This window comes from Lemur catta, chromosome 6 (assembly GCF_020740605.2).
Source record: "Lemur catta isolate mLemCat1 chromosome 6, mLemCat1.pri, whole genome shotgun sequence".
Taxonomy (NCBI): Eukaryota; Metazoa; Chordata; class Mammalia; order Primates; family Lemuridae; genus Lemur; species Lemur catta.
In genome coordinates, this window is record NC_059133.1 from 11,924,939 (window position 1) to 11,950,580 (window position 25,642).

The window sequence follows — 25,642 nt, forward strand, 5'->3', positions numbered from 1 at the left end:
GCCCCCCTTGCACTGTGTAATCTTGGCGAAGTCGCTTAACTTGCTGAGCTTCAGTTTCCCCAATTGTAAGTGAAAGTCTTTGACTGTAATACCTCTGAGAGCTACATCAAACTGACGATTCTGCGGCAAAGCCACTAAAAGTCTCTCTAGAACTCAATGTCTTCATCTTTAAAATAAGGAGGTTGGATGAGATGATTTCTGCTGGGCTAAAAAATCCATGATCTCAGTACCTTACAACCTCTGCAAAGTGTAAGAAAAATATGCATCATTGCTATTGCACTTGGCAATACCATTTTCTAGTTTATTGTTCCCTCTTCTCCCAGAAATAGCATCGTGCTGGCTGATGCCTTAACAGGTGCTCCTCACACGGAAGGATGCCGAAGATTTTCCACTGCGTCTGGGGAAAATAAAAGAAACAGAAAGTAGAAAACAGGAATAAATTTTAGAGGCTATGTAACAGATCAGCCAAGAAGGCATAGCTGAAAGAATTTTTGTCCGTTAGCTAGATATTATTTTTGCATTAACTACTGTCCTGCAAAAAGTGTGAAACATTATACACAGGAAAAGGGCCTCAATTCTAAAGTGTAGGCATTTTCAAGCTGTCAGGAAAATATGTTTGTCTGAAGGCCCATGAATATTTTGTATTTAAAATAAGTATTTCTTATTTTAATAATATATTAATATTATTAAATATATTATTTAATTATATATTATATTAAATATATATTAATATATTATTTAACAATGTATGCATATATTTGAATAATATATTTAATAAATAATCTATAATACTGCTGATGCTCCCCAAAGCAAAAGCAGAAACTGCCCCTTTTCTGAGCTCCAAAAGCCCCTGTCTCATGCCTTTGCCATTGATCTTGACAATAAAACCACAACCATCTACTTACTAGTGTGTTTGACCCTCTAAATCAATAGCTCACAAACTTTTCTGATCACACAGTCCCCAAATCAGTAAAAAATTTACCCCCAAATGCCCTCTAAACATATGCCATTTATTTTTAAATTATGCATATGTCTTATTTTATTAAAATATGTCTGCTCAAATGTGCTCTATTACTTTTGGAAATCATGGTTTTTCACAATGTGATAACGATTTAGAGGTCTGCCTCAAAATTCAGTTTATTTTGATATTTGGTTTTAATGTTCATCACATGATCTGCATATCTTACATTTAATGGCCATCAGTAGTTATCAAAATTATAAGAATAAATAATATAGGAGTTCAAATAGAAGAACCATGTCATTGGCTAGGCTTAGGAAATCTTGATAATCATTTTTCAGCTATGCAAAGGTTTTAGTTCAAATCTGGTTAGTATATATTCACATTCCCTGAAATCCATTACTTTTTTCTGTAAGCAAAAGAGGAGGTGTTGCATTGTTATATATGTTATATATATAAATATACATATATAATATTTTAATTGACTTTATTTTTTTAGAGAAGTTTTAGGTTCACAGCAAAATTAAGCAGAAAATAATGAGAGTTCTCATGTACCCACTACCCCCTCACAGCCATCCTCCCCTACTATCAACATACTGCACTACAGTGGTACATTTGTTAAGATCAATGAACCTACATGGACACATCATCACCCAAAATCGATAGTTTACATTAGAGTCCACTCTTGGGGCTGTACATTTGATGGATTTTGACAAATGTATAATGACATGTATCCACCATTATGATATACAGAATAGATTCACTACTCTAAAAATCCTCTAGGTTCCACCTATTCCTCCCTCCCCTCATCCCCTGGAAAACACTGATCTTTTTACTGACTCCATTGTTTTGCCTTTTCTGGAATGTCATATAGTCAAAATCATGCAGTATGTAGCCTTTTCTGATTGGGTTCTTTTACTTATATGTACTTATGTTTCCTCCTTGTCTTTTCATGGTTTGATAGCTCATATCTTTTTAGTGCTGCATAATATTCTATTGTCTGGATATATCACAGTTTATTTATCCATTTACCTACTGAAGAACATTTTGTTTACTTCCAAGTTTTAGCAATTATGCATAAAGCTTCTATAAACATCCACATGTAGGACCTGAGTAGCAATTCATTTGAATAAATACCAAGGAGCACAGTGCCAGATCATATGTAAGAGTCTTATAAGAAACTGCCAAATTGTCTTCCAAAGTGGTGGTACCACTTCCGTTCCTACCAACAATGGGTGAGAGTTCTTGTTGCTCCACATCCTAACCAGCATTTCGTGTTCTCAGTGTTTGGAATTAGGTGTGTAGTGGTATCTCATTGCCTTTTTAATTTAAAATTCACTAATGTCCTATAATATTGAGTATCTTTTCATATGCTTAATTGCCATCTGTGTATATTCTTTAGTGAATTGTCTGTTCATATATCCTGCCTATTTCTAAATGTGGATGATTTTTTTTTCTTATTGCTGAATTTTAAGATTTCTTGGTATATTTGGGGTTATAGTCCCTTATCAGGTATTTCTTTTGCAAACATTTTCTCCCAATTTGTGTCTTCTAATTATTTTTACAATGTCTTTCACAGAGCATACATTTTTAATTTTAATGAGGTCCAATTTACCCATAGTTTCTTTGATGTTGTATCTAAAAAGTTATCAAATTTACTGTCATCTGGACTTTCTTCCATGTTATCTTCTAAGATCCACATTTTATGTCTAATCCCATTAGGTACAAAATATGATCTATTTTGAGTAAGTTTTTATGAATGATGTAAGGTCTAGATTTATTTTTTTGCATGTGATGTCCAGTTTTTCCCCTACCATTTCTTTATTGTATTGCCTTTGCCTTTTTGTTAAAGATCAGTTGACTATATTTGTGTGGCAGAAATGCAAAATATCATCCGTGAATACTACAAAAACCTCTAGGCACACCAACTAGACCACCTCCAGGAAATGGATCAGTTCCTGGAAACATACAACCTCCTAAGCCTGAATCAGGAAGAAATAGAAATCTCGAACAGACCAATAACAAGCAGCAAGATTGAAGCAGTAATAAAAAAATCTACCAACAAACAAAAGCCTATGTGAATTTAAAATGACTATTATTGATATGTTAAGGACTCTAATGGAAAAAGTAGACAACATGAAAGAATAGATGGTAATATAAGCAGGGAGATGGAAATTCTAAGTAATAATCAAAAGAAAATGGGGGAAATCAGAAGCATTGTAGCAGGAATGAATGAAGGATGTCTTAGGTAGCCTTATCAGTAGACTGGATATAGGCATGGAAAAAATTTGTGAGCTTGAATGTGGGTTAATAAAATCTCCCTAAACTGAAATGCAAAGAAGAAAGCAATGAACAAACAAATCAGAACAGGACATTCAAGAACTGTGGGAAAATTTCAAAAGGTATGACAAATGTGTAATTGGGCTACCAGGAAGAGAACAGAGAAGGGAACAGAAGAAATATTTGAAGTAATAATGCCTGAGAATTTTCCAGAATTGATGACAGACATCAAATTATAGATAACAGATCCAAGAAGCTGACAGAACCCCAAGTAGAACAAATTTTTTAAAAAATACTATGCCTAGGCTTATCACTCCAACTGCAGAAAACCAAAGAAGACAAAGAGAAAATCCTAACAGAAACCAGAAGGAAAAATAAATCTTACCCCTAGAGGAACAAGGCTAAGAAGTATAGCAGATTTTTCATCAGAAACCATGCAAATGAGAAGACCATGAATGAAAATAGTTAAAATGTTGAAAGAAAAACATTAACACCAATCTAGAATATTCTATATCCAGCAAAATTATCCTTTAAAAATGAAGGGGAAATAGAGACTTTTTCAGGCAAGCAAAGAGTAAGGAATTACATCACCAGTGTCTATGCCCTTCAGGTTAAAAGAAGTTCCTCAAACAAAAGGAAAGGACAGAGGCCAGAAGGTTGGATATATATAAAGAAAAGAAGAGTGTCCGAGGAAGAATACATGAAAGTAAAATATTTTATTTTCCTTACTGTTAACTGATCAAAAAGGTAACTGTTTAAAGCAACGATAGTAACAATAAATTGGGCCAATATAGGAACAGACAAGTGAAGGACAGCAACGTCACGAGGGATGGGAGGGAGTAACTGGGAATACACTGTTTTTAGGTACCCATGGTACATGTTCAGTGGCATGGAGTTATTTGAAAGAGAACTTAGAGTAATTAAAAATAAACATTGTAATAGGGCTATCACAATTTTTTTAAAGAAGCATAATTGATATGCTAATAGAGGAGAAAAGTGGAATTATATAAAATGTTCAGTTAAAACCAGAGAAGGTAGAAAAAAGAAGGGAAAGAAATAAGAGAAATGCAAAAATAGAGAGCTATAGATGTAGTAGATATTAATCCATCTGTACAAATCAGCACTTTTAATTCTAATGGTCTAAATATACCATATCAAAGACAGAGTGAATAAAAAAAAACACAGGACTAAACTATATGTTGTCTGCAAGCAATACGCTTTAATGACTCAGCTCAATAAAAAGTAGAGAGATGGAGAAAGATATATTATGCTAACACTAATTAAAGAAAGCTGGATCAGCTAGATTAATTTTGGACAAAGCCGACTTCAGACAAGGAAGATTACGGATAAAGAGGGGTATTGCATAATGATAAAGGGGTCAATTTTCCAAGAATATATAACCATTCTAAATGCATATTGACTTAGCAACAGAGCATCAAAATATATGAGGCAGAGCCGATAGAACTGAAAGAAAAAATATTCAAATCCACTATTATTCGTAGACTTCAGCACCCCTCCATTGGGAATTAATAGACCAAGCAGACATGAAATAGGTGATATGCTTCATCAGGCCAAAGGTGCAGCGGGAGTCACCCCAGAGGCAGTGGTAGGGGAGTTCCTGAAAGGGACTGCCACAACCTGTCCTGAGATGAGGCCAGTTGAGATTCCAGGGAAAGAAGCACTAAAAGCCAGGGGGGTCCATCCAAAGCATTTATTAGGGGAACTTAAATAGAAGGGGGGCTGCAGTGTGTCCTCTTCATGGACAACAAGAAAAGAGATGTTCTACTTAGGTGTGCCTGCCTGCAAAAAGGGGGTTGGGTTATGGAGTTCATATAGGGATTTAAAGAATTTGGCTAGGGCTAGGGCTAGCATGTTTAGCAACGTGTTTGATCTTTCAGTGTTTTGGGCAATACCTAAACAAGTTTATCGGTGTCTGAGAATGTTCAAGGCCCCGGCTTGAGTTCAAGCCTGCAGGGGAAAACACGCAGCTGTCTGTGTTTCTCAGTCATGACACAGTAAGAAAGCAGGTGGTCTAATTGACATTTCGATGATATTCCATTCAAAAACAGTTTGTTTCTCTGTACCCTTGACAAAAGTGAGTATTATCGATCCTTTCAGTATTTGTAAATTTGAAAGGTGACAAATGGTATCTCATTATTTAAATTTGCATTTTTAAATTACTAGTAAGATTTGACATTCTTCTACTTATTGACTGGCTATTTATATTTCTTTTTCTATGACTGCACGTTGCCTTCCTTTGCTCATTTTTCAGCCTAATTGTTGCATTGTTGGTCCTTTTTCCTGTGTAGACCTTTAAGTATGTTAAAAAAAAAATTAACCTTTCCTTTCATAGGTTTGCAAATATTTTTTCATGCTATTTTCTTTTGACATTCTTTATTTGAGTATTTTTTGTTTTTACAGTGCAGGACATTTAAATGGTTTATGTAATCAAATCTCTCTCTTTACAAGTTCATGGTTTAATCACACTTCTATTTTATTCCCAAATTAAGTCCCCAATGACTTAATTACTGTAAATGGGTCCCTTCAAACTAGTTCCTAATTATTTTAGGTGTTCTTGATAGGATGTCTCAAGTGAGTTCACAACCCACTGTCAAGTCAAATTCTTTCTGTGCTTTGGTCTTGTGCTTCTTCCTCCATGACACTTGTTTTCTGAAAGCCACGTGGAGACAGATACCTATGTCTACCCCTGGGACACCAATGGCTTATTGGTAGGAGGAGCACTGTCCTTATATGATCTCAGGTTCCAGTCCTTGGGATGTCAGAATAGGTGGGTCTAGTGCAGTGGCACAAATGTCTCCCTTTTTGAAGTAATTTTTCGTATGTACACTTCTGGCAACTCATGAATTGTTTTCAGTATCTTTTGCTGGTTTCTCCCAACTTCCTGATGACTAAATGCTAGATTTATCTTTCAGAAATCAGTTCTTGACTGCTTCTTTTCTCTAACAGCATTCACTTCTTTGGTGAGCTCAGTTAATTTTATGGCTACAGCTAATGCTTCCCAGCTTTACATATTCTCAAGTGTAATTCCACCCTGGACCTCTCTCTTCTCCAGATTCCTGTATCCAAGAGCCAATTCAGCATTTCTACTTGTTTATCTAATGGACAGCTCATGGTTAACATGTCCAAAATTGAACTCCTTGTCTTGACTACCAGTCTGCAGTCCCTCAATAACTGACAAGTCCATATTCCCGCTGTTCAGTCCGAAAACGTTGGAGTCATTGCTTATACTTCACGTTACATCCCATATCCAATCTGTCTGGAAGTTCAGCTAGCTCTAATGTCAAAATATATCCATAAGCCAAACATTTTCTAATATTCCTACTGATATGAACCTGATTCAAGGAACCATCCTTTTTCTTCTGGAATATTACTGAAGCCTCCTAACTTGTCCTCCCACCTCCTACTTATGGCCTTGTGCCCTATCATCTGGTGTCTATATATCCCCCAAAGAGATGTTTTTAAAACATCTCAGAATATTTTAGTTCTCTACTCAAAATCTTCAAATGGTTTCTCATATTACTCATTAAAACCCCAATCCCTTACTATTGGTCTTATGGCCCTAAATTATTCCATACTCCTGCTATCTCTCTGACCTCGGCTCCAATACTCCCCTACTTCCTCCCTGCTAGCTGCACAAGGTTCTCTGTCATTCCTTGAATACACTAAGCACATAGCACATATCCTCGGTACTGGCTGTGTCCTCTGCCAGAATGCTTGTCCCCCAGATAACCACGTGGCTCACTCTCACTTCGTGCAGACCTCTGCTCATGCAATGTTGCCCCATGCAAGTCTTCTCCAAACGCCTTCCCCCAAATAGCAATTCTGCCAGAACTCTGCTTTATTTTTCACCACTGCACTTGTTGCCAACTGATATACTACACTTGTTTGTTTATTGTCTAGCTGCCCCTACTAGACTATAAACTCCATGTAGAACATATATTTTATTACATGCATGGCTATATCCCTAGCAAAAAGAACAATGCCTAGTACGTAATATATACTCAACAAATATTTGTTGAATAAGTGAATAAATCCCATTTTGTGCCTGGCAACCAAACCTGATGGAGACACCAAACTCTAGATCTGATTTCATCTCTTGCTTTTTTTTCCTTCAAAGTTGTGGCCATATTCATGCCCTTTAGAGCCTCCATGGCTGTTACACTGTAGGCATTTAATGCTTTCTTGGTGAATATAATTAGATTCCAAGGGCCTTGGCAAACTGGAGAGGGGCTGGAAAGAGAGCAGAGCAGAGACTCCGGGAGCAGGTTCGGAGACTTGATGCAGGGGAGTGTAAAGAGAAGCACAAAGATGGGATGGCTAAGGAGTGGCATTGCACCAGATCTGGCATCAAGGTGTGCTGTGGACTGAGTGTTTGTGTCCCCACCAAATTCATGTGTTCAACACAGTCACCAGTGTGATGGTTTTAGGAAGTAGGGCCTTGGGGAGGGGATTAGGACTAGTGCCCTCACAAAAGAAGCCCCAGAGAGCTGCCTCACCCCTTCTACCACATGAGCACACAGCTAGAAGGTGCCATCTACAAACCAGGAAGCAGGCTCTCACCAGACACGAATCTGCCCGTACCCTGATCTGGGACTTCCCAGTCTCCAGAACTTTCAGAAATAAATTTCGATTGATTATTAACTACCCAGTTTATGGTATTTTGTTATAGCAGCCCTAATAAACTAAGACAAGGCAGGTGCAGAGATAAACATGATTTGGCCATTTTTCTGTGTGTTTTACCTTCCATATGATCTCAGTTTCATTCTATTCATTTCCAATTTCCAGCTAAAGGTAGCAGGATCCTGTGGTGGGACAAGTCCTGGACTTGGAAACCTGAAAGACGTGGCTTAGAATCCTGGCTCTGATACTCAGAGCTGAATGAACTTGGACAAGCCATCTTGGGGAATGTCATTTCTCTTGTCTGTAAAAGGCAGCTAACAATGAATGACTCCTTCTCTAGGATTGCATGAGTACTAAGTGAGGAAAGGAAGAGAAAACCTTAATGTCCTGTACCCAACACAGAGCAGGTACTCAGTAAGAGTAAATTAAACCTATCCCAATAGACTATTTATAGATGACTTTATATCCTTCTTGCTTTATTTATTTCTAGCATCAGTGGATGCAGTTTGTCTCATCTGTCTTTCTTTTAGACTCTTTCCGGCTCCTTCCTTCCTTGGGTGGCTTCTCGTCTGTTTCTCTGGACCCATGGAATCCTTACTTATATCAGTCTGATTTCTCTCATTATTCACAAGATGGGAAACTCTGATTTTTAGAAGAAACAGGAGCAAAAGAGAAGATGGTTGTACATTTTTATCCACAGAAGTGAAGGAATCAGTTGATGCACACACACACACACACACACACACACACACACACACACACACACACACACACACACACACACACACACAGTCTGTGGGGATGGAAAGGAGTGAAAATGGAAAGGAAGTGATTTCAATATCTCTGCCCCAGCATTGCTCACCACAAAAGCAGAGCCCCGGGACTCCCCCTAAGTGCATCTCTCACAGTGTGGGATCAGCAGGTTCCACCATTAGGAAGCGGCAAGGCAGGGGAGGGCTCAGAATGGCAGGAGCTCTGGGGGTGCTCGGAGCTGCCTTGATGAGAATGTGCTGGGCACCCTCGGGAGCTCTGACTTCTGACCCGCAGGACAGAAAAACAGGCTCCAGAATTAGGACTGAACTTCAATTCTGAGAGGAGAGACTGTCTCCAGGAACAGTGAGAGTTATCCCAGGGGTGACACACGTGAAAACATTAAAGAAAGTGAAAGCCGCCTCCAGATGTGTCTGTCTGGGCTGCTGCTGTAATTTTCTTAGGCTCCCCTCTGAGGTCTGATTCACTGCAGAGTAATTCTCACCTTGATTAAGACAAAGTTTTTGTCCCAATATGGTGTTCTCAAAAAGTACACCCTCCAGGGCCGTAGAAATCTGCGTTTGAATTCTCTCTCTGCCACTTAATACTGGTTAGCTCCAGGCAAGTTAGCTAACATCTCTGAGACTCAGTTTCCCATCTACAAATTGGGTGTAACAACACCTGTCCCATAAAATTTAAAATATTAAATGAGAGAGCATGTGTGGAACATGAATCTGCATTTGTCAATCATTCTCATCTACATGGAGTATTTCCATGTTGCAAAGCCTTCTTCTCTTTTCCAATTCTCTGGAGAATTTCTAACTTACAGGAGGTAGATGTTAACCAAAGGGAATATGATTTCCATTCCTATCACTGATGCCACCCTCCCACCCCACCCCACCCAATTATTTCTCCAATTTCTACACCTCACCAAGATCTCTCCTTTTCTCTTCATAAAGACAATATGGCCACCCTTGGACAGCTCTGCTCAGCTGATCCTCCAAGAACTGGTCTTTTTGAATAGTGCTCCCCAATCAAGGAAGCACAAATATTACTTACTTGTAAGTAAAGACAACAGAGTGTGTGAATAATGCATAATGCTTTCATCCTTGCCCTGCTTCAAGCCATTCTCTATATAGCCACAAAAATGTTCGTTTTAGAATTTGTAACAATCTCATTCCTCTACTACAACCTTCCAATGGCCTCCTGTCTCTTGAAAATTAAATATAAAGGCCTTTATGTTCCCTGGCAAGTCCTGCTCTTTTGTTCTTACCTCTGTTTCCCAGATTACAGCTCTATTCTCTGGGCTGAGAAGCAGTTAAGGGTGATCTGTAATTCCTTCATTCATTGCGCTACCAGGTCAATAGAATAATCTTCCTAAATAATCTGATTTATTACTTCACTCTTATCTTAAATACTTTTACTTACCTATCTTTATTTATTGGGGAACACTGAAGAAAGTGATTTAATTCGTGAGCTCTGTAGTCAGATAGAATCCTGGCTTCACTTCCTAGGATCTGTGTGACCTTAGCAAGATAAATCTCACTAGCCCCATTTTATTTATCGAATGTGGATGAAAATAGTACCCTATGCAAAACCTCCATCCGGTACAGTGTCTACCACCTAGTAAGTAATAAATAAATGACAACTATTTTTGCTGAATTATGTGGCAGATCCCAGAGTCCTTATTGTATCATGCAAGACCCGTTTTAATATCATTTAAACCTATCTCACTTTCAGACTCATCTTGTATATTTGTCCTACTGTATAGTGGTTGCCAGCTGTAGTAATTTTTCATCATTCCCTAAGGAAAGCCTATTTTTCATGATCCCCTTGTCTTAGAACTGGCCTTAACCTCCATTTCCACTTGGCGAGGTTTTACTCAACCTTGAAGACCCAGGTCAAAAATTGGGTTGAGATGGTAGACTGAGTTCACCTGCTTTTTATACCTTCTTCACAAAAATACCCTTGAATGATGGAAAAGATATTGTTAAAAAACAAAGCAAAACAAAAACAATAAATATTTAATGTTGGAAAATGTAAGAGGAGGTTATAAGTGGACTGTAATTCTGATGTATATTTTAAATATAGAAAGCAGTCAGAATATCTCTATTTCTTGCTGTCTGGGAAACTTTTTGAAGAACTTCTGAGTTAAAAAAAAAAACACCTTGGAAATGAAAGACAAAATGGAACAAACATTCTTTCAAATGCATAGCTGAACTTCTGAGAAAGAAAGATACATCTTCAGGGACCTAAAACAGAGGGACATCTGAAAATTAAAGTCATAAGCTGCCACCCATGCAGCCACTATCCTGGGAGCACTTCCTACGCTTACTAACCAAGAGGTTTGAGTTCTAATGGCTGCCAGGGAAGAAGACAAGTCCTTTGGTCTTTTAAAAATGGAAATTGGAACTGAGACTCTGTACAAACCTAGAGGCCTCAAGGGGCTACCCTGTAGGTAAAATAATGTACCAGAAAAACATACTAACAGAGGAGACTAAAAGGAAAAGCATCTGCCTCAGCATGGGCTTTGGGAGGAAAGTAGTCTTCCCTGCGTATTTATAACCACAGCTGACCATTGTGAGGAACTGGGGCTTTGAGAAACCTCAAGCACATTAGACCCCCTCCCCCCAACAGAGTAAGAAAATCCTCTTTGGAGAGAAATACCATGAATACATGCTCAGGGTTTTCAAAGATGAAGGGGCACTGAACAGGATATCTAAGCTCAAACAGAAAAGCATATACATAAGAAATCAAGCCAGAGAACAAGGTTCAGCAGAAAGAACAAACACCAGAATTAGACCCTCAATAATCTTGGCTAATATAGAATTATTGAATTCAGAATATAAATAGATAAAAAAATTAAAAGCAGAATTAGAAAAGTAAGAAATAAACAATATACAATAAGAAATACAAAACAGGAACTCAACAAAAAGAGGACAAATAACTTGATTTTGAAAATGGACCAAAGATCTTAACAACCTCACCAAAGATATATACTTACATATATATGCATGTGTATATATACATACGTGTGTATATATGTATATACACATGTATATGTGGCAAATGAAATATGAAAAGAAGCTCTACAACATATGTCGGCAGGGAAATGCAAATTAAAACACCAAGGAGATACCACTACACAATTATTAGAATGGCCAAAATCCAGAACACTGACAACATCAAAGAGAAATTTACAACAAACATCAAATCTGATTTCTAGGAAAGAAATTGAGAGAATGGAAATGTGACAATTGTTGAAGATATTATAATGAGTAAAGATTTTCTACAATCAATTAAAGAATCATAATTCAGATTTAGAAAGCACAATAAATACCAAATGGATTTTGCTATTTTAAAAATTTGCTATTTTGGTTTTTATTATAACTGTTGTAATAAAGAAGAACACAAAAGTAGAACTTGCTGTAGCAGTTGACAAGAAAAGATAGAGATAAAAACAGCTTTCAACTTAAAATTTACAACACTATTTTTCAGAAAAACGAAACTGAGTTTACCAAAAAGGTTCCTTACTAAAAGAATATATAAAATACATATGTCAGGAAAAAGAAACTTGGGTCCAGAGGAAGGACTTAGAGACAAGAAGGAATAGTAAGCAAACCAGCTGACAAATGTCACATAGATTTTTGTTATTATTTATATAAAACAATGATAATAACAATGACTAACTTGGAAGTGTGTTAAGAACAATTTGGAGATAAAAATATGCTAGGTAATAATAAAAGTAATAGGATATGACAGTGAAATTCTTGTAAGTTTCTTGTATATTTCTAAAGGAAATAAAAAAATTAAAATTTAAAGATTACAAAATGAATAGAAATTTATTGTATAACATAAAAATTAAAAAGAAAACTATTTGATCAACTAAAAATAGGTCAAGAACACATCTATAGATGGAGTGAAGATTTAAAAGATAAGTGAAAGGATGTTATTTTTAAAAAGTTATGTAAACAGATTTGAAAACTTGTATTAAATGAAGTTTGTTATACACAAACAAAACATAACTTACTAAAACTAACAAAGAGAAAAAAAGGCTAAATAGACCAACATCATTATAGGGTAGTAAAACTGAACAGAAACCAAGCAGGTGGGAGCGGGGAGGGAGGAGACAGGTCAATACACACCTAACGGGTACAATGCACTCTATTTTGGTGATTGGCATACATATAACTCTGACTGAAACTTCACAAAAGCAAGTCATGTAACCAAAACGTTTGTACCCTCCTAACATTCTAAAATAAAAAAAGAAGTTAAATACAAATTAAAAGTATGCTACCACAGATAGATTCATAGGTGAATTCTATCAAAACAATCAAAAAACAGAATTCCAATATTAAGAGACTTTCACAGAAAAATCAAAGACTATTAAGGCAATACTGTCAGTCTTACTTTATGAGAATAGCATGATCTTTATACCAATTCCAGATAATCATTCTATGAGAAGAAAATTACAGGGCTATCACACTTACAAACATAGGGGTAAGAATTATTAAAATAGCTTGGCAAATCAAATATTATGTGTATTCTGTCTTTCTCTTCATATACACATAATTATGATTACATTGGTTTTACCCCACAAATGTAAGGGTTTACTTTAGGTAATCTATTATTGCAATTTATCATACTAAGAGACTATAGAGGGGATGAGCAAAAACCTACCTAATGGGTACAATGAACACTGTCTAGGTGGCAGGGACACTTTTAACCCTGACTTGAGCATTACAAAAGTGATCCATGTAACCAAAAACATTTGCACCCCCATAATACTTTGAAATTAAAAAAAGAGAGATTATAGAAAAAAAATCATGTGATTGTCTCATTAGGGAATAAAAAACCATTTGATAAAGTTTAATACTTACTAGAGACAAAATTCTTAGCAATTAAATTAGAAGGGAGCATACTTAGCTTCATAAAGTGTATCTGCCAAAAATGGCAGAAAATATCATAGTTAATGGGCAAAGCATTAGAGTCCCTTTCTTATCAAATGAGAAATATGTCAGGCTGTGGCTAGCACTGCTTCTACTGGAGGTCCTTGCCAGTGCACATTAGTGCTGCATTTCACAACATGCGCTACTATGTCAGTGGAGTTCCCTAGAGTTGTGCAGAGCACAGGCACAACATAGAGGTCTATGGCAGGCATTACTAGTAAAACTAGAAGAAACCAAAGGTGTAAGTGTTGAAAACTATCCTGATTCCCATATGCTAGGATTGCCTATTTAGAAAATTTAAGAGAATCTATAAACAAATTATTAAAATTAGAGCATTTGCCAAAGTGTCTGGAAATAAGATAATTATACAAAATACATTTGCAGTTCTGTATATCAGCAATTCATAGTTACTCAGATAATCGTTAAATAAATGGTTAATATAAGGCAGAAAAATAATTAGGTACATGGGGGGAATCTAAAGAAAGAGGTGCAAGACTTTTATAATGAACATTTTAAAACATTGTTATGGATGATATACAATAAAAGAGAAATAGCTTATGTACATTGACAGAATTAAGATTGTAAAACTGTAATTTATCCTCAAATATATTTAAATGTTTACAATAATTCTTGTTAAAAATCCCGACGGCGTTACTTCTGGACCTTAACAAACTGATTCTAAATATTATTGAGAAAATTAAAGGGCCATAAATAGCCAATTTCTTTTTGAAAGGAAAAAACATAGTGAGGGGACATTCCCTATCAGATATCAAGAATAATTTCTATAAATACATTGTACTTAACGAAGTATGGTATTGAAAAAGAAATAGACAAATAAAACAATGAAACAGAATAAAGATCCAGTAAGAAATACATAAATAGAGGCCACTTGCAGTGGCTCGTGCCTGAAATCCTAGCACTTTGGGAGGCCAAAGTGTAAGGATTGCTTGAGGCCAGGAGTTCAAGACCAGCCTGAGCAACATAGGGAGACTCCATCTCTGCAAAAAATAGAAAAATTAGCTGGGTGTGAGAGTGCATGCCTGTAGTCCCAATTACTCCTGTGGCTAAGGCAGGAGGATTGCTTGAGCCCAGGCATTTGAGGTTGCAATGAGCTATGATGACACCACTGCACTCTACCCCTGGCAATAGAATGAGACCTTGTCTCAAAAACAAACCAAAACATAGATAGAAACTTTTAAAATGAAGTGAAATAAGAGCCATTGCAGACTAATGGGGAAAGGATGATCTATTGAATGAAAGGTGTGGGGATATTTGATTATGTTTAGGGAAAAAATAGATTCCTAACTCACATTTTTATATATATTTACATATCTCCAGGTGAATTTAAGACCTAAATATAAAAATAAATATTTTAATTTTGTTAAGAAATAGATCAATAAAAAAAATCACAGCAGCAGAGTTTTATTTTAATAAAACACAAAAGCACAGGGCAGAAAGAAAAGTTACCTTATACTACATTAAAATTAATACCTTTTATAAATCAAAAACTAATGTACATAAAGTAAAAAGACCACAAATTGGCAGGAGATATCTGCAATTCAATAAGAATTACTAACTGGAATATGTAAGACATTTCTTATTAGTAAAAAAGAAAAGTTAACTAATAAAATGTTAATTCATAGAAAATTTATCAAAATACTGGATAAAAATATGAAAGGATATTTTATCTGTCTAATATTCAGGAAAGTGAAAATTAAAACCACAAGGAGATACCATTTCACACTTGCCAGTAAGCAAAATTTAGAAAGTATGATGATACTGAATATTGTGAGTGTGCAGAAAAATGCTGACTCTTCTATGCTGCAGGGAGAGTGGACATTGTTTCAATCTCTTTAGAACAATGTGTCAATGTCTATTAGAGTTGAAGATGAGCACACTGGATGGCTCAGCAATTCCACTTATGGTTATAAATCATAGTAAAACAAAACAAAATAAAACAAAGGGGAAAAATAAAGCAGATTGAATTGATGCAAAGGAGAAAAAAGGGCACAGAAAATTCACTTTGGGGACAAGCAACCACTGAAGTTAAAGCTCGCTTTGCTGGCCAGTCTCCAGAGGAATACCAAGCTAAGGGTCAGCAAATACAAAGAGCTAGAGAGGAATATCAGAAAATAATCAGAGAAATTAATTAAAGGACTAAATTTGAAACAGCTGCTACATTAAACTTCTCTCCCTTCTCCATATTTAACATATGGTGGCAATGACTTTTGCCCCTGAGGAAAAGCCCTGAAAACCAATATAGAAATAAAGTGAATAACTTTCCTTGGAAGGGCTCTTAGCATGAATGTCAGCACTAAGGAAACACAAACAGCAGAATCTTAGGTAAATCAGTAACAATATACAGATTTCTTCCATACATACAGAAGGTTTTATTTTCAAAAGAGTTAGTTGCAGTTAAAGTCTCCAACAAAGTAATCAGAAGTGTGAATTTAACTTGGGAGGCTTGAAGAATATGTCCCATGTCCTGAGAAACAAGATACTATACTCAAGATCAAGTACAGAGACTTAGGGTATGCATCCTTCTTCTCAATTGTAATTACTAAGAACATGCTGTCCTGATGTCTGTGTAATTGGATTTGGGATTTATGACAAGTAAACAGAGATATGCATTTAGTCTAATAAAGTGTGTTCCAGCTTCTGATATTGCTCAGTCTAGCTTTTAATTATAAATACCAACAGCCAAGAATCATCAACTATTTGAAAAACATGCACCTTGAAAGAGGCATCAGACTGAATATTCAGGAAAATTATCCCTCCCTAAAATAAATTTAACTGATCATATAGAAAAAGTACTCCAGAATAAATATCCTCAGGGAGATTAAAAAACTGGCTTCCATGAAACAGAACTATATTTCTGGAACTGAGAAGTAGGATAATTAGAAAAATATATATTAATGGATAAATAGCAGAATGAAAATAGCTGAAGAGACAGTTAATGAGCTGAAAGACTGAACAAAGTAATTAGCCTAGGAATGTAATATAATAAGACAAAGAGATGAAAAGTATAAGAGTTAAGAAGTGTGAAGAATGGATGGAGAAATTCCAATTTGTTAAATTTCCAGAAGAAACAATCATATGCAAAGGGGGGGATGCAGTAGGGAGAATAATGAACATCCAGATATATTTGTGTCATAATCCCAAAACTTATGAATATGTTATGTTATACAGTACGGTAGGCTGAATAATGGCCTCCAAAATATGATCACATTATAATCCTTAGAACTCATAAATATTACCTTATAGGGCAAAAGGGACTTTGCAGATGTGAATATGTTCAGGAACTTGAGATGGGGAAATTATTTATGTGGGCTCAATGTCTTTACAGTGGTCCTTAAAATAGGAATGCAGGAGGAGTCAGAAGAAAAGGAGATGGTGATCTGACCAAGGAAACAGAGAGTGGAATGACGTGGCCAGCAGCCAAGGGATGCTGGCAGCTTCAGAAGCAAGAAGAGGAAAGGGGACAGATTCTCCCTTGGAGCCTCCAGAAGGAACAAGCCCTGCTGTCATCTTTATTTTAAAATTCATTGTGAATTTCTGACCTCCAGAACTATAAGAGAATACATCATGTTGCATTAAGCCACTAAATTTGTAGTAATGTGCTATAGCAGTATTAAAAAACTAACACATATGACACAGGTGAATTAAATTTACAGATGGAATTAAAGTCACTAATCAGATGCCCTTAAATATTTGAAAACTAATGTGATTCACCATATTAACAAATTAAAAATGAAAAATCGTATGATAATCTCAAAAGAAGAATAAAATGCATTATAAAATCTCACATCCATTCCTGATGGAAGATCTCACTCAGCAAACTAGGAAGAAGGAACTTCTTTAACCTGAGAAAGGACATCTACTATTGTTGCATGCAGCAATGTGGACGAATTTCACAACCATAATTTTGAGAAAAACAAAAGGAAGAGATTACAGAGTATATTTTGAACAATTCCATTTAACTAAACCAGAAAAAAAAGGCAAAATTAACCTGTGGTCACATAAGTCAGACTGTGGTTGCCTTCCTTGGGGGCAACCAGTGAGAGGTTGTGGCACAGACAGGCTTCTTGGCTGCTAGCAATGATCTACTTTTTAATTTCTGTGGCATTGCAAGGACATATTCATGTTGTGAAAATTCACTGAATTTATGTGATGTACACTTTTCTGTGTGTATGTTGTCTTTCAAAATAATTTATTTTTAAAAGAATAAAGAACTTGTTTAAAATATTTCTGAGTTGAACACAAAAGAAGAATTGCATAAAAAAAAAGAGAAAGAAGAAATCTATTCCTCTGTTAGCTTATAAATGATTACAAATTATAGGAAAAAATAAATAAGGAAAGCCTGTAAGGGTGGGGGTGAGGAATAGGAACTAAATGGTGAATGAATGAGAGACAGATATAGGAGAGACAATTTTTAAGGTTTTGAAAAAAAAGAAATAAAAAAATATGGAACTTGTAAAAACAAAATATGAATGCAAGGAAGGAAGGAAAAAAAGAAGGAAGGAAGGAAGGGAGGGCGGAAGGGCAGGCAGGAGGGCAAGAGGAAGGAAGAAAGATGTTTGTCTACTCCTGAAGATGGTCAAACCCAGGCCACAGGACTGCTGGAGAGTACACCAAGGAGAGGACTAAAGCATTACACGGTGGGTGAGAAGAGCAGAGACTCCTTTTGGGGACTGAGAGTGAGAAAGTTGTCAGGTACCAAGAGATCTGTGCACGGTAGAAATTCCTGAGTTAAAATATTGCTTGTTCACTGAAAAATTTCTTTTTCTTGCAAAGCAAGAAATCCGCAGTAGATGGGTGCTGGTGTAGAGTCAATGTCAGGGATGTATGGGCGGCATCTCTGGATTCTCCTGGCCTTCAGCATCTGGGTGTTGTCTCCTGGCTGGTGTAGCTTAGGGCTTCGTGTCCCACATCCATGGAGGAAGAAGAGAGAAAGACAAAAAGTCTAAAGTCTGTATGTGGTCAAGTCTGTCCCTTATCAAATGCTTCTCTGGAGGCTCTTCCCTTGACTTGGGTTTGGCCACACCTGGCTGTGCGGTAACCAGGGAGATGCGGAGATTCTGGATAGGATTGTGTCAGTTAAACAACAGTCTACTCTGCTTCCGTACTAGATCTAATTGATGGGTTTGATGGTGTGTCTGGTCTTTTTGGACTGGAATATATTCTCACTTCAAACCCTCTATGGACTCCATAGCCTTAAAATGAGCTTAACCTCCTAAATATGACCTCTCAGTCTTTTGTGATCTGGCTCCTATTTTCCTCTTTGTTCTCATCTTCTGTTACTTTCTTATTGGCACATTCAACTCATTTTCTGAATAATTTGCTATTTTCTCTGTATGCTAGGCTGCTTCACCCCCTGTGCCTTCTCACATGCTGTTCCCTCTGCCCAAAATATTAATACCTTTTACTCCCCTGTCTAATTTGTGCTTATCCTTCCTGACACCTCTTTCAGGAAGCCCTCCCTGATCTCCACACAGAATACATTAGGTACTCATCCTCTGGGGTCCTGCATCAGCATGTACATTTCTATCAGAGCAGCATTTTATTGTAATAGTCTGCTTAATCACTCTGTATCTCTTTTTATATTGGGAGTTTAGGTGGCAGAAACTATGCTGCTTATCTTTGAAATCATAGTCCTTGAGATAGTAGCTGCTAAGTTAATGTTTATTGAATGAATAAAGGAAACAAGGAAGGGAAAGAATGTACTAGCTGTATAATTTTACCAAGCATAAACCTCAAAACACTTACAGAAGGCATTCGCCTCCCACAGGATAACGTAACATCTGGCTAGCATCTGCAAGTCCCCTCTGTTGAGAAGCTTCTGGGAAATCAGAAATGCATGTAATAAAAGGTTTGGGCTTTTTTTCTTCCATAGGGTGTTCACTGAGCCCCGTGGAGAGTTGTCAGGAGGGGCTCAGAACAGCAGCCAAGCAGAACCTGATTACAGATCAGCTGTCAGACTGCGAAAGAAATCTTTCTCATGCCAGGCACATTGCTCGCTGAGGACCATTAACCATTTAGGACACACTGCAGTTTTTTTTTCCTTGAAATTGCTTTCTAACCTAGCAATATGAAAATGAAACCCCATTATGACAAAATCATCTTTTATTCGTTATCAGAATCTTATCCTTCAAGTGTGATTAGGGAGACTTTGAGGTTGTCTTCCGTTCCTTGAGTTAGGCCACAATGAATAAAAGGGTGATTCTATTTGAGCGGGGATGAGGATTAGCTTTAGAAGAGGTGCTCCTTATCTGTTGATATATGTTAAGGTCTTACTATGTGCAGGAAACCATATATACATTGTTATATTTATTCTTAACATGATGAGGTCATTACCATTCTAAGGAGAAAATGAGTCTCAAACAAGCACGGAGGCTTGGATCTTAGAGCCAGGATCTGATGGTAATTCATTTAATTCATTCATGCAACAAATAATTATTGACTATCTCATGTAAGTTTTAGCCCAGGGATATAGAATTCAGACGAATACAGCCATGGACCGTAGTATCACACAACTTCCAGCCCAGGAAAGCATGAATTATGGTGAATTGGGGGTACCAGGTATTGTGGTAACATAGAGCCAAGGAAGTTAGTCTACAGATGCAAGGCTGGCTTCTTAAAGAAGTAACATTTAAGGCAATTCCTTCAGGACAGGTGGAGGCAAGACAGGTGGCAATGGAAAAAAGGATTTTCCAAGTATAAACAGCAAGTTCAAAGTCCTGGAGTTGAGGAAGAAAGAGCTGGCTTGCTGGAGGATGGATGAAGGAGGATCATGAGGGGGGGGTTTGAGAGTCAAGGCTGGAGAACCAGAGACAGACAAGGGGCTTGTAGGCCCCAGGACAGAGCTGGATGTTACGCTGACCACAGGGGAGGCCACTTGAGTGTCTGTCTGGGGAGCAGCCTAGGTAAGAACTATGATGACCATGTCATACTTGCCTGGCAGCGGGCACCTCCGAAGCAGTGCACAGACACTAACACGTTACCTCAGGTTGCCATATGATGAATCATCCAAACAAGGACACTTTTGGGAATGAAAGATGGCATTATCAATAACTGTGGGGAAAAGAGACAAAAACTGGGACTGTTCCAAGCGAGTATGGTCACCCTACATCTAATCCCCACCACAAACCTATGAGATAGGTGCTATTATTATCTCCATTTTGTAGACGAGGAAACTGAGGCACAGGGAGATTACGTAACTTACCGAAGACACGATAAGCATGCATCTCTGAGCATGCCTAGATGGCTACTATAGGAGGAGAGGCAGGGTTGGGGTTGTACTGAGAAATGAGAGAAAGGCGATGATTTCAGCTTTAATGAACCCATGAAACAAGTGAAAATTTCCAGGTGAAAGGAGAAGAGAAAAAAAAACTAGAAAAGAGCCCTGAGAAGCCCCTATATTGGAGGAACATTGCAAAGAGAAGCTATCGAAGGGGAGACCAAGGAGGTGGTTCTGGAGAAGTAGGAGGAAAACCAAGAAAAAATGTAATGGATTGAAAACAATTCCGTTTGATCCTTTCCACTAGGACAGAGAGACATACAGACACACACACACCCCCCCCACACACAGTACCATCACTACCACCAACAAATACCCTCTGGCCAACATTTCTTTATAAATACTTTCAAACTGAAGTATGTTAACTCTACATTGAGAAAATCAAATTTCATCAAAATCATTCAGATTACACACAGCCTCATGTTATGATAAACTGATGATTGATAAACAAATTAGGAATAGATAAAAGCTAGAATTTATGAGATGAAATTAATTTTATTAATTTAAGCCCATTAACATTTCTCTAAGCAATGTGCCATGCTGTTAACAATTACCTGACAAAGCTAAAGACTGCAATTACTATAACAAGTGAGTAACTAGGTGGGGTGTGTGTGTCAGGGTGGGGTGTGTCTTAGGATTCTCTCAGATGTTTTGGTTTGAAATCTGGAAGAAAGTCTTTCTCTACAGAAATCCAAGAAGCAATCAAGGCCTCCTATGTAGGGGAATAGGGAACACAACTATTCTGCTTATTTTGTAATAATGTAACAAGAAGAACAACAAGAACAACCCAACCTTACTTCTACATCCTAAAAGCTGAGGGTATCTCTTAAGAAAAAGAAAACATAAAAATAGTGAAAATAATATGGGATAAAAACTTATAAAACATGGATAAAATTAAAAAATATATGGCTTCAAAATCTAAAGATATTCACTAATGACACTGATGCATAATGACCGTACATAAGTGGCCTCATCAAAAATCACCCCCAAACCTCAGTTGTCTATACCTGGATCTGATTTACTTACAGGAGCTGGTGAGGGCATGGAATTAAAAAATACTTCTGGAATGAAGAATGAATAGCAGCTAACAGTCCTTAAGTTTACACTTCCACTAATAGGGAAATAGTACAGACAGTGGCAAAGAGTACAGGCCTTGAAGTTGTACAGCCCAGGATGAAATCTTGGCTCTACTACTTATTGATTGTGTGACCTTGAACAAGTCACTGAATCTGTCTATGCCTCCTCCTTGTCCACCTTTTTAAATGGGGTAAAAATAGAACCTGCCTTATACTTTCAAATAGTTAATACAAGTAAAGCACTTAGAACGGGGCTTAGCTCATACCAGGTGTTATATGAACATCTGGTGCTATTATGCTATTGTTGCTGTGTTATAGATATTTAATATTACTATTATTTTTTAAAGCAGGTAAGTGGTTCCAGGGTTAGCATCATTATAGAGGAGAAGAAAGCAAAGTAAGGGACCTGGATTGTGTATGACGAGAGACCCAGCTGAATTTGCCTCTGATCGGACTCATGCACCTTCGCAAAGTAGAGGTCTCTCAACTTTATTTGCTTTCTGAGCTCAATTCACTCCTAAAGAATGTTTTCATCATCATGTCTCACCTTCCTCTTAATAAGACTCTGCTTTTGCCCTTGCCATTCATAGTCCAATTTGTTCGCAGAGCTAAAGAATCCTTCTTAAAAAAAGGAGTTAAACCACACACTCCTTGGCTCAAGACCCTGCAGTCACTCTTCATTTCTCTGGAGTGACAGGGTCCTCCATGGTCCAGCCCCTGTTACCCCTCTGTCCTCCTACTACTCTGCCCTCCCTTGCTCCACTCCAGCCCCTTTAGCCTTCTTGCTGCTTCTCAACCCCCCCAGACACGCTCCTGCCCCATCCCCTCTGCCTAGACTGCTCTATCCATATTCACCCACTTAGTTAACTCTTTACTTAATTCATGTCTTTGTTAAAATGTGCAATCTCCATGCAACCTATGCTAACCACCCTATTTAAGAAAGCTACCTGCCTCTGATGCTGCAACCCTTTGGCCCTCCCATTCCCCTATCCCTGCATTACTGTCACCACCATTGCCCCTCACCTCAGTCCCCCCACAGCCTCCTAATAGGCTCCCTGCTGTGCCCTTGCCACCCATTCTATTTCCCATAGTATTACTGTTTCCCAAGACACGACATAATTTACTTAATTGCTTTGCATATTACTGATTGCCTATCTTTCCCTGCTGGAATGTAAGGTCCATGAGGAGAAAGATGTTTGTTTTGTTCAGGGATATCTCACAAGCACCTAGTACAGTGCCTGGCACACAGAAGATGCTCAAACAGGAACCATGGACCAATCCCGGCAATTCTTTCCCAGGCACATGGTAGCCAGACTCCTTAGTCAGTGAGAGCCTTGGGGATTGCTTTGGTTTGAATGTGTTTGTCCCTCCAAAATTCCCATGTTCAAACGTGAACCCCAAGGTGATAATATTAGGAGGCCGGGCCTTTGGGTGGTGGCTAGGTCATGAGGGCTCCACACTCATGAGGGGAATTAATCCCTGGTAAAGGGCTGGAGGGAACCAGGTGGGCCCTTTTATTCTTCTGCCTGTTCTGCCACCTGAGGATGCTGCAGGTCGACACCATCACTGGGGACAGGCCCTCACCAGACGCTAAGTCTGCTCCTGCTGGGATCTTGATCTCGGTTTCCAGAACCGTGAGAAAAAAATTTCTATTGTTTATAAATTATCCAGTGTAAGGTATTTTTTATAGCAGCAGGAACAGACGAAGACAGAAGTATTTACTCATTCATTCAATTACCAACCACCCACTAAGATGTGCCGACTGAGTGCCTCCTGTGCTTTGGGCCCTCAGTTAGGAATCGGCAAAGCAAACAACGAGGTCTGGTCTTAGCCTCTTCCTACCTCCTATTCCTTTCCTATTCCATCGTTACTTAGCATCTTCGTTTCTCCAAACATGTGATGTCCTTCCAAACTCTGAAGCCTTTGCATCTACGATTTCCTCTGCCCAGTGAATAATAATGAACGATAACTAACATTTATTGAGGGTATTGTTCTAAGTGCTTTATTTGCATTTACTTATCTAATCTTCATAACAACACAATGAATTAGGTACTGCTAGTGTCCCCGTGTTTACAGTGGAAGAAAGGCCCAAACGGTGAATTAAATTGCCTAATGTCGTGTAGCTAGCAAGTGAGGCATTCTGACTCAAACACAGGCCATTTGATTCTGATATATCTCCTCTCGTAAGCACTGTAAAGGAGAGAAGCGCCCTTCTCTGGTCTTTATATGCCCCAAATCATGTCTTTACCTAAATTGGGATTTATGAACTCAAATGCGTTCAGGAACAAGGCAGGTAACAAAAGTATTATGGAAGGTGTTGGGTGAAATGAAAGAGAGTGGTCAGCCTGCAATAAATCAGAGACTTTTCCAGTTTTCTTACAAACACTGTGTGCGTTGAGCAAAACACATTTCTGCTCGATTCAGTCCATAGGCTGGGAATTAGTGATGCTGCTTTGGATATATTTTAGATGTCATATGGCCAAATAGTGTTAGCCACTCCCTCTTTGGTGTTCTCGTGGCCTTCAGGTACTCAGCCGCTCATCTAGGATGGCACTGAGTAGGTTGTTAATGCACAACTGACTGAGCACCTGGCACGTGCTGGGCACCCGCAGTGTGGTGGTGCCTAGGAGAGTCGAGTATCAGCTTCAGTCTAGTAGGGGGCAGACCTGCACTAATGGCACCCAAGTGTCATGGTTACAGTGACAGAAGGCTGTTCAGGGTCGAGCAGGGGAACAAGAGGGAGGGGTGAAAATGGTCAGTAAAGTTCTCAAGGAGGCAGTGGCTGTGGAGTCTGCAAGGATGAACAGGTGAGCTCCGACCAGAGGAAGCCACAGAGGAGCCAGGAGACAAGGACAGTCCAGGCAGCACGAACTACATCATGGAGGCTTGAAATACCCCGGAATTCTTGGGGAAATTCAGGCATACCCATAGGGGCAGAACCAAGGACCTACAGGGACAAGGGCCTGGTGGAGGGAGGACAGAGCAAGATGCAAGGCAAGAGATTTTGTCTGAAATCTACCTTGTGGGCTAAAGACATTACTGAAGGGCTTTAAGATGACAAGTAACATGACCAGGAAAGCTAGGTACAAGATGATTTAAATAGGTGGGTATGAGATAACATCCCTTTGGATTTTTCTGGATGGGAAAGAAGAATGAAAGACAACGAATACAGATTGTAGCAACAGAAAACATGGAATCTCAAGGACTTGCTAACTTACTGTGTCCAGAAGAGAGGGCAGCATCTACGATGATGGCCAGATTCTTGGCTTAGGCGGGCAGATAGATGGTAGTGTCATGGCCAGCTACAGAGCGTGTTTAGAAGAGAAGGACTCAGGGGGACACATACTAAGTTCAGTAGAATTGAGGTGCTTGGGAGATAAGTGTGTGGAGATTCCTAGCACAGAGGTTTTACTGCACAAGTGTGGGCAGTAGTGGAACTATGAGAATGGATGATTTCAAGTGGATGCAGAGCAAACGGAGGACACGGTGGGGTCCAGGACAGGAAACAAGAAGATCTAAGGTAGGGAGGAGAAAGAGAAGTCTGCAAAAGCAGCTGAGGAAGTGTGGTCAGAGATAAAAGGAGAATCGTGACAGAGGGGACCCAACCCAGCATTACTGAGGAGCCAAAGTACCCACTGCGTTTGTCCATACAGTGGCAGCCCACAGATGAGACGGATCCTGACGGTAGCGG

General features: G+C 38.3%; 1 long non-coding RNA gene across 1 annotated transcript; it reads right to left on the minus strand.

Moving 5' to 3' along the window:
* Positions 1-272: 272 nt before the first annotated feature.
* On the minus strand, positions 273-25,642 carry LOC123640731. Its single transcript, XR_006736031.1, has 2 exons — positions 25,588-25,642; positions 273-397 (listed from the first exon to the last, which is right to left on the minus strand). It is a non-coding gene; the product is annotated as an uncharacterized LOC123640731 (long non-coding RNA).